The sequence below is a fragment of the Thamnophis sirtalis genome, unplaced genomic scaffold (genome assembly GCF_051295495.1).
Source record: "Thamnophis sirtalis isolate CommonGarterSnake01/CBP01778 unplaced genomic scaffold, rThaSir2_p1.2 scaffold_6, whole genome shotgun sequence".
NCBI lineage: Eukaryota > Metazoa > Chordata > Lepidosauria > Squamata > Natricidae > Thamnophis > Thamnophis sirtalis.
The window spans coordinates 5461968-5472012 of NW_028261386.1; positions in this window are offsets into that span (position 1 = coordinate 5461968).

Sequence of the window (10045 nt, forward strand, 5' to 3'; positions counted from 1 at the left end):
AAAGCCCAATGGCTCTATTTACACAACAAACTAAGCTTGGTTAACATTTTTGCAGCATAAGTTAATTGAACACAAAGCATATTTACAAGAAATGTTTCATAGTGAAATGTACTGCATAAACTCAGCCTAACTCAACATTCATGGGGAGGGAAGAGGTATTGGGATGATGTTGCCAAATGGGTGGAAATGAATATTTCTAATCCTTTAGAGGGACAAGGAGGTGACATTTTCACAATTAAAATGATTAACAACAATTATAATAAAATCTAAATAGGATGCCAATAAAATTAGACATCTTGCTACCAAATGGTGGTGGTGGGATCTGAATTTGGGGGAGGCAGAGATTATGAGGCAGTTTGGAACCCATAAGAGCCGAGGTGGCGCAGTGGTTAAATGCAGCACTGCAAGCTACTTCAGCTGACTGCAGTTCTGCAGTTCTGCTGTTCAAATCTCACCGGCTCAGGGTTGACTCAGCCTTCCATCCTTCCAAGGTGGGTAAAATGAGGACCCAGATTGTTGTTGGGGGCAATATGCTGACTCTGTAAACCGCTTAGAGAGGGCTGAAAGCCCTATGAAGCGGTATATAAGTCTAACTGCTATTGCTATAAGTTGCTCCAGAGCAGAGCTGTCAAACTCCCAGTCCATGGGCCAGATGTGTCATGCACTGGCCATGCCCACACCTGGTTTGTGAAGAGGGAAAAAAATCCTGATCCGTACATGATGCCGCCATGATGACATGAGTTTGACATCCCTGCTCTAGAGGTTCAGGATGGTGTACATATCTTTAAGATATCTTTTATCCTCAAAGCAACTTACCTGTGAGAAATATAAACTGGTAAAAGTCCTTCAGGGAATATCTTAGTCTTAGGGCTCAGCCCCATTTTTGATTCCAGACAGAACAGCAAAGCTGAAAGATACCAAACCACCAAGGGGGCAGGAATCTTAATAGATGATAGTTTTTATATATTTGTGAACCACAAAGAAACCCAGTTCCCTTTGAAGTCCTGGAATAACTAATCACTCTGCCTGAAAACTCTGGAAAATTTCATCTGTAGAACTTCTGCTTAATGATTTGGGAAACAATGCAGTCATTTGTTGGCATCTTTAGCATGTAGTACTAATCTAGCTACTGCAATTTATTAGCTATAATCTATAGTTTAACCATGTTGAGAATTCCCAGATAATTTACTTAATAAGATATAGCTAAACCTACTATGAAAACCCCACAAAAGGGATTCTTGGTATTAGCTGGGAGGATTAAAGGAGTTTGTACAAAGATAAGAAATACATTAACTAAGTAAAGTTTACTAGTGGAATACTTACAGAATGTTCTCCCTCCCCAGACATTTCTATAACATCTACCATTCTGCACTTCTTGGAGGTTAAAACTGTTTTAACATGGTTTTGGTTCCAGCTGACTGCTATAGTTCCCTGCATTGGGCATATTGGGAAATTATTTTTGACTTTTGTAATAATTTCTTTGGCTTAGATATTGTTCTGATTTACTTTATTATTAGAGTTTGATTTTTGTGCCATTGATGTTGAGAGAAAGGAAGGAAGGAAGGGCTTTCTTTGGCAGGACAATGTGAAAAATGAACAATCAGGATATTCACAAGGGTCAAAAAAGTCAATATGGCAGCCAGTGTTACGTCACTTCAAAACCTATCCTTTTCACATGCCACGGGCCACTATATTTGCTTTTTGGAGTGCCCCATAGGCGGTCCTGACTGCAGCCTTTGAGCCTACATCTGCCTGGTCTAGTTTACATCTCTTTTGCCAGCCTAGCCTAGCCCTAAAGTTCTCATGGGTAATGAAGTCTGATTAATTTAGCAACTTTAAAGTGTCTAGAATACCTCAGAGTACATTGTAAGAGCTTTCTTCTGAAACTAACCTAATGGAAAACTTTTAATAGGGTGATTGATTTTCACTCCCTTGCTTTTACGAGCAGCCTGGAAAAACTGACATTTTGCTGAGTAGGGATGGGAAAAAAAAGCAATTGTAAATTGACAAGTAAGACTTCTAATTCTTGGTAAACCTGTTTTTCTCTGATTCACAAAGACTGTTTACCCTTTTAACCGCAAATGTAAATGTTCTGTACTTTCTGAAATCTAATTTTAAATAGCTTCTCTTAACTTAATACCCATTTTTTCCCAAGCAGGATAGATTTGTCTGCCTTTATATGCAGTAACAATTTCTGTTAATTGAATCATTATCTACAATTTCATTCATTGTAATTTCATTCATTTTAAATAAAAATTAGAAGCCTGCCTCTATATTGTGTCTCTATTTCCGCTGCCAAAACTTTACTTTCTTCATGCCAATTCTACTTTCACACCTATCAGCTTTTTCTCCCCAAGGGAAAACAAACCCAGATTTTTGACAAGATGAAAAAGGATTGAAGAAACCCAAGGAAAGCATAAGATAAAGGCTTGATAAGAAAGTCACAGAGATGCTCTGTTAAAAAACAGTCAGTTGATCAAAGCGCAGTTCTTTCATATTGAGCACTTCTGTGGGAGCACCGAAGTGTTCTTAATATGCTGGAGAATGTGAGAATTTTACTGAGTGTATAATTAAAGCATTCCCCTTTAGAACAAGTTGGCTTGTCTCATAAACGGCCTTTTCTTTCCCACTGCGTATTTCCCACTTCGATTGCATCTCAATTTCTGAATTTCAACCAGGTGGTGTCATGGATTTATTTATTTTTTTTACAACTACTTTGCTTTCTCGCCTGGGTTTTTGGGAGGATTGTTTTTATTTATTAGCTGTAGCATGTGTGGAAAATCTGGGAGGAGATGCAGAATGCCAGCCCCTCTGCTGTGCGCACATATGAGTACACCAAAAAGGTGTATCTGGCTGTGAAATTGTGGAAGCCGGGGGTGGGGTGTGACTTTGAAGCAGAAAACAGACAGCCCAGGGAATCGATAACCCTCCTCATCCCTCCTGTTTGGCATTCTGCAAGCTGCAGTGTGCAACCTTCAATTTCAGCTTATCATCACTGCAGTCAATTCCCTCCCTTCCTCCCTGCTTATTTTTCCAATAGAAAAAGGAGTACATCCCTAGTGGGTTACAGATTGCAGCTTAACAGGGTATCTCTTTATCCAAGCAGCTGTATCAGCATCTTCCGTCCTCTTTCCCTTCTTTTCCAGAGGTAAAGGAGAACACATCTGCGTGGTATGGCAGGTGAGGTGGGGGGTGGTGGAGAGGAGAAAGATATTTTCCAAACAACAAGCTGGACTGCAAGATAGAAAAATGACAGCTTGCAAAACTTTGGCTCTGCAGCTTCACAAACCATGCATTGATTAGCTTTTTAAAAAAAAATACATTTTCCCTCTTACCTTCGCTACACTGTGGCAGTATGAAAAATCCCATTGGGATACATAAATTTGTCTGGTGGAAAATCCTTCAAATAAGGGTTGTTGAAAGTACAGTTATTACAGCAGGGTGTGGAAAACATAGGGTCAGACTTAAGAATTCCTAAAAGATAGGGTGGTTTTGAAAGAATGGTTTCTGTGTTTCCCCTGTATATATTTTTTTATCAATAAAGATATTGGCACATCAAACATGACTCATGATGACTGATCCATGCCATTTCCCCCCCTCCATCCCATCATTTTATAACAAGTTGCCATTTGGAATTCCTTTTTGGTCTCCCATCCAAGTACTAACCTATACTGAGTGGTTAATTAGGCTGAATCTACTGCCCAGCCCTGCTTACTGCCTCGTGTTCACTACCAGTCAGCTTGGTTACAAAATTGGATCAATAGCTAAAAGCACTGAATTGATAATGCAAGTACCAATGGAAATACTACAGTTTAAATGTTCCGTGCTGAGAAGTTTGATCTTGCTCATGTAACCCAGAAAAAGTGGAAACTGTAAATATGACAATATCAAAACATGGGATTTAATTGACAGTGGCATGATTGAAGCTCTATTTGTTTTTGTATGTGCAATGCCATATGTGATGAATATAAAAATATGTGCAGCTTCAATCACAGCATTGTGGCCATCTTGACTTTTCTGAACATACCCCAAAGGCATTCCTGCAGAGAACCCTATAGAACATCCCTGACTAGTAAGTTCTTTTAAAAGCTGTTCTTAAGATGGCATCACCTATAATAGTTCAAATGGTAGAAAAAATAATTTTGGATTATCTTGGTTAATTTAAAAAGCCTTTACCAAAAAAAAGGAAGGAAGGAAAAGGCAAGCACCAGTACACCTATTTGTCAAAAACATGAACTCCCATGCATTTAACAATAAAAACATACAGACTCTTGTTAAATTGGATGGCAAGGTGGGGAGAGGGTTCCACATTGAAGGAGGTGGGATTATGATTGTGTAATTGTAGCCAAGATGTTGACTTTTTTGACACCACCATTGGAGTGGTCCTCACAATTTTATATACAGTGGTATCTCAGTACTCATTGTTAATTGGTTCCAGGAGGTATGATGAGTACCAAACCATTTTTCCCATAAGGGATATAAGCAATAGCACTTAGACTTATATACTGCTTTACAGCCCTCTCTAAGCGGTTTACAGAGTCAGAATATTGCCCCCAACAATTTGGGTCCTCATTTTAATCACCTGGGAAAAATGGAAGACCTTGAGTCACCTTGAGCCTTGTCAGAACTCGAACTGCTGGCAGTCGGCAGTCAGCCGATGTAGCTTGCAGTACTGCACTCTAACCACTGCACCACTATGGCTCATAATGTAGTTAGTTGCTGACATTGACAAGTTCCAGCTTGTGCATTGAGTACCAAACAAGCAGTGAGTAGTGGGACAAAATTTTAACATTGAAATGCATTGTGTACCAAACTCCATGAGTTTCAAAACAGTTGAGTACCAAAGTAACTTTAGTGGTCTACAGTAGAGGTGGTATTTAGCAGGTTCTGACCAGTTCTGGAGAACCGGTAGTGGAAATTTTGAGTAGTTCGGAGAACCGGTAAATACCACCTCAGACTGGCCCTGCCCCCATCTATTCTCTGCCTCCCGAGTCCCAACTGATTGGGAATGGGGAATGGGGATTTTGCAGTAACCTTCCCCTGGAGTGGGGAGGGAGTGGAGATTTTACAGTATCCTTCCCCTGCCATGCCCACCAAGCCACGCCCACAGAACCGGTAGTAAATTTTTTTGAATCCCACTACTGTCTACAGCTGCATTTGAAAAGTTTTACATCAGAGGGACCTCTGTGAAAGAAAATAAATCAGACAATTGAAGAAGTCAGTATCTCCTAAAGATAAATCCCAAGGAATCCAATGGATAAAGCTGTTGGAGTCTGGGAGGTATTTTTAAGTAGCTGATCTGTGTTTAGACTCTGTTACAGAGTCTAAAACTAAATGTAACTAGCTGAACAAATGGTGATATTGTTTTTATTTCCTTATTGCTGGAAATCGTTACAGGGTTTTTCTCTCTCTCTCCGTGGACCAGGTAAATTTTCTTGTCTGCAATGGGGAGAAAAAGGTTAACAGCTGCTGTAAGAGTTCTGCTAATTTACTGCACAATCTGTACAAGGGAATTACGACTGGGATAAGTTGACTATATAATAGAGTTTGGCTAAACAGAACTTCCAGCTTCAAGTGTTGTATTCCTTAGAGCAGTGTTTTTCAACCACTGTGCCACGGCACACTAGTGTGCCGTGACATAGTGTAAGGTGTGCCGTGGGAAAAACACTTTATATATAGTCAATATAGGCACAGAGTTAATTTTTTTTTAACATTTTCTAATGGTGGTGTGCCTCGGGATTTTTTTCATGAAAAAAGTGTGCCTTTGCACAAAAAAGGTTGAAAAACACTGCCTTACAGAAACAGAGAGTCATGGGTTCTATTTGCTTCTTCAAATAATCTGGTTAACTATTCTGGGAAATAAAATGCTTACATGAATTATTTTACGTGTGATTTTGCAGGATTCCCATGTTAAAACTGCTATATTTTTGCTACATTTTTTTGCATAATCCATTCTGTCAGCTGTGGGTAGGAGCAAAATGTTTTAAAACATTATTTTAATTTCATCAGCTTTATTTTTTTTAAATGTGCACATAAATTAATGCTGACATTCTTTACAGTCTATAGAAGAAGCCTTATAGGATTAAGTAGTTTATAACCTTTTTACTTGGGGCTATGTGAGAGGCAGCATAGGTTTTAACAGGAATGCTAAACCTTGACTTTATAAACCTAACCTAACTGTGGGAGTCCAGCCACAGTGTAAACTATAGTTGAAGAAAATTATGGCTTCTCTTAGCCATCATAAACTCAGTCTTGACAGTGCCAGATAAAGCAAATTAAGTGTACATGTCTAGGGATTGAATTTACTGTTTCAAGTCATTAATTTATTTTGGTGATAGTTTTCCTTGGACAGGTAGTGTCATGTCTCAGTCTTTTAGTCCACTGAATGGTAGGGTAAGTGTAGAGTATGTTTGGCCAAGAAACTAGTAAATATTGGACTAGTAATATTTTGCCCAAGCGGCAGTACATAATTGTAAGACTAAATAGTGGGTCCATTCATATTTAGTAATCCACGTTCATTCATTTTGTTTGTAGTTGGCTTTAGTGGAGAAACTACCTACATCCTATTTATGTTATTTATGTATATTATATTTGGATAACTAATCATTTCTTTAAAACTAATGTTTGGACTTTAGGTGGAAGATTTTGGAGCACTTAGTTATTGAAAAGAAGGTATTTTAAAAGATATCTTTTTACATTTTATTGGTAAAATAATTGACCAAATGTAATGAAATGGTAACAGATGACTTGATTTTACTATTAGTTGCTTTATCTACTTCTGTAGACACTGGACATTTCTCTCATAAGTTGTTTAACAATACATTTACCTGTGGTTACTCAACTCAATTTTCTGGGTTCACATAACACACTGGACTAGAAACTAACCACATGCATGCTGGGCTTATGTAACACTACTTTAGGCTAAAATGTGGGTCAACTTTTGGTTCAGTAGATCCTGTAAATAAGAATAGGCCAGTACAGAAAAAAATGATGCATGACAGTACTTTATGGCAGGTCCCATTTGTTTAATATAACTAATTAAAATTAGAGACCTTTCAGGATTACTGATCACATTGGAGACTTCGAATGCGATCAGAAAACATGTGGGAGATAATGTCACAAAATAGAACTTACAATCATGTTTAGTGATCATTCATTTACAATAGCACTGAAAAAAGTGGCTTATGACTGATCCACATACTTGCAAACATCTTAGCACTGTGTCATGTGATCCAAATTTTGGCACTTGGAAACTGGCATGTATTTATGACAATTGCAGAATTCTGAGGTCATGTGATCATTATTTGTGACTTTTCCAGCCAGCTTCTCATAAGCAAAGTCAGTGGGGATTCCCTAGATTCACTCAATGATCATGTGATTCACTTAACTGCAGTACTTTGCTTAATAATCATGGCAAAAAAAGTCATAAAATTGAACGTGACTCACTTAACTGCCTTGCTCAGCAACAGAAATTCTGGTTTGAATTGAAAAGCTGAGGACTATCTGTATTGCATATTACAGAATGATGGCTATTGGGCCCATCTTTCAAAAAACAAATTTATAAGTATCTTCTCTAACTCTCTGCTCTCTAACATGCATACAGGAAGCTGCCTATTCCCTGACTAGAAGACTTCTAAGATCCCTTCCAACCCATTATTTTATGTTTTATATTTGCTGCTTTTCTGGTCAGGTGGGTGTACTTGCAAGAAAATTGCTGGCGTGCAGCCTACCCTGTTTTCTAAGAAAACTTCTGGGGGCCAGGATCATCATAGTGTTGGAGAGTGCTTTGTTTTCCAGCATGCCACTGTTCCAAATTGTTAAATGATGCAGAGGTGGAGGGGGGGGGGGAGGCCTAGATGTGTCAAGGAAAGTATCTAGCAGAGAAGTTTTTTTTTTACTTGTATGGATATTGAATATGTGATCTGCTTTTATCTCTAAAGGGGCAGTTACTCAGATACTAAAATGGATAGAGATATCAACTGTTTAATAAAATTTACTGGGATGACAACCAACTCTACTGTGGCAGGGGAATGTAAGAGATACAATCATTTACTACTGAATCTTAATGGGTTAAAATCCAATTCAAAGAAAAATATATTTAGCATGAAGAAGCAATTCAATAACTCAAATAAGTGGATTTGTATTTTTTCCCCTCTACTTTATTGAAGATACCAAGATGCTGATCTGGCAGCTGAGATCTTCTATTTAAATGTTTCCCAAGTTGTTTAAATAAAACTATATTCTCATCTTTGGATGACACTCCCCCCCCCCTTTAACTGTGTAATATGGGGTAGATAATGCTCACAAAGTGGCTATAGGGATTATATCAATATAAAGTGTTTTGAAGCACTTAAAACCCTCCAAACCTGTTGCATTAAATGCTGTATTTTCTTAGTAATCCTGGTATTAGTTGTTAAATTCCATTTCTTTGCCTTTGCTGTCTATGGACTTATTTGAAGTCTTACATGAAGCGTTCCAGGAGGACAAGAATTATATGTAACCTGCCAAGAGTCTGTGGGATTGAAGGGGCTAGAAATAAATGAAATTCAGGTTAGTGGCAAGGAAGCAGGTGTGCATGGGCCACTTCCAAGAGGAGGGTCAAGTGCTTCTTCTAAGTGCACAGTTCATTTGGACTCTTAATTGTTCAATCCACAAACCACTTGGGTGGGAGGTTACAAATGCAATAGGATTTTAACCCCTTTAGTCGCATTACCAGTGATTTTAGGATTGGATAAGGAATAGGTAATCTGTGTCTTTGAGCTAGGTAATTAAATCAAAGGAGTTAGCCCTATTATACAGTTGAGCAAACACAATGTAAAATTTGTGGGTTCTCAATGTCAAAGAAATTCACTGTTGTCACTGGACTTACCTGTATTTCTGGACTGCTGTATCAGCGCTAGTAAAGTTGAGCTTAATTATGTGGTGAGAAACGACTTCGAGAAAAAGGCCAGCACTATTTTAAAATGAAAAACTGTCAGTTCCCCAATTAAAATGGAAAGAAAAATAATTACTGGATATTAAAGCTAGGTTCACAGATCAAGATATGTTTCAGTCATGGTGTTCAAGGAGCTATAATGGCTGGATTTACACCTCAAATCATAAATTGTGGTTTACAGCCACTATTGTCTAGGTTCATGCAATATGTTAAATTGATAATTGCCATTTTAGTTAAGCAAGCTCTGAATCCATCCTAAATAATGTCCTAAAATTATTAAAGCCACAAAATGTTGTAATTTTTGGTTGGCAATGAGATGGATTGTATGAATTACAATGAATGTGGAAATAAGATTCAATCAAAATTGAACAAGAGAGAGATACCAACAATATTCTTTGATGATTCTTTGAATGAAACAATCCATTCTTCGATTCAGTTGGAAAATAGGTACTGGGCAGTATAATTTTAGCAACTTAATATTTTATTTTGAAACGTGCAACATTGCCAGATGGAAAATTGTTATAACTGAATGCCATCGATCTTGAATAACTTTCTAATATAGTCCTGTCCTAAAAATAGAGCTTAAGAGTCTGCAGTAAGCCTGTTTAATGTTAATTGGAATTACTTCCAGGTTCAATTAGGATTGGACTGTCTTTTGCACGCCAGGGAGGCGGCTTTTAATGGTTATTTCTATTCTCTTCGTGGCTACAGTGCAAAGGATGAAATATATAATTTTTAACTACTAAATGTAACTTGCTTCCCAGTGAAATGGATAAGGTTTTGCTCTGGCCTGCAGGAAAAACTGGAAGGAGAGAAGCATTCAACTTCTTTCCTCCAGCCCTTTTGGGGTCTGCTGTTTGGGATTTGACCTTTCTGCTCTTTCAGGGTCTTACTCCTGAGTAAATGCTCCCAAGGCCATATCCTCTGGGCTGATTTATCACCTCTGTCTGCCTTTGGGGGGTTGATATTATGCTCGCCCGCGGGTCTCCATTATTGCCGTATCGCTAACTGGAAACCACTGAGGAAAAGGCCAAAGTCTGAGGGGAAAATGTGCCCGTTTGAAAACCTCTTGAGGTTTCCTGAGGCAATTTCCTCCCCCCTCCCCATCAT